The 258-nt window shown below is 37.6% G+C and overlaps 1 protein-coding gene across 1 annotated transcript in view; it reads left to right on the forward strand.

The window, feature by feature from the left end:
* KATNAL2 (katanin p60 subunit A-like 2) overlaps positions 1-258 on the forward strand; it is a gene marked incomplete at its 5' end in the record, with an annotated part of 37,173 nt that overhangs the window by 21,879 nt on the left and 15,036 nt on the right. The gene's annotated exons all lie outside the window — the stretch shown is intronic.

Here is a 258-nt window from a genome sequence, read left to right on the forward strand (position 1 = left end):
AGCTGGGAAAGCTAAATATCATTAGCAAACAAATTATCATTGGCCCAATAAATATCATCATCAATATCTGCTTTTACCGCTTTTGTTATTTTTGGGGGGCAGTCTTATTTAATGTTAATAAAAAGCAAATTTGCATAGTTTTCAATAAAAATGGGTGTGTAATATTTGTTTATGTCTTGCGGCTCTCAGACATCTGACATTTAGAGAACCGGGTTTGATTCCCCACTCCTCCACTTGCACCTGGGGGGATGACCTTGG

Source organism: Gekko japonicus, unplaced genomic scaffold (genome assembly GCF_001447785.1).
Source record: "Gekko japonicus isolate JY-2015 unplaced genomic scaffold, Gekko_japonicus_V1.1 scaffold5668, whole genome shotgun sequence".
Lineage (NCBI taxonomy): Eukaryota > Metazoa > Chordata > Lepidosauria > Squamata > Gekkonidae > Gekko > Gekko japonicus.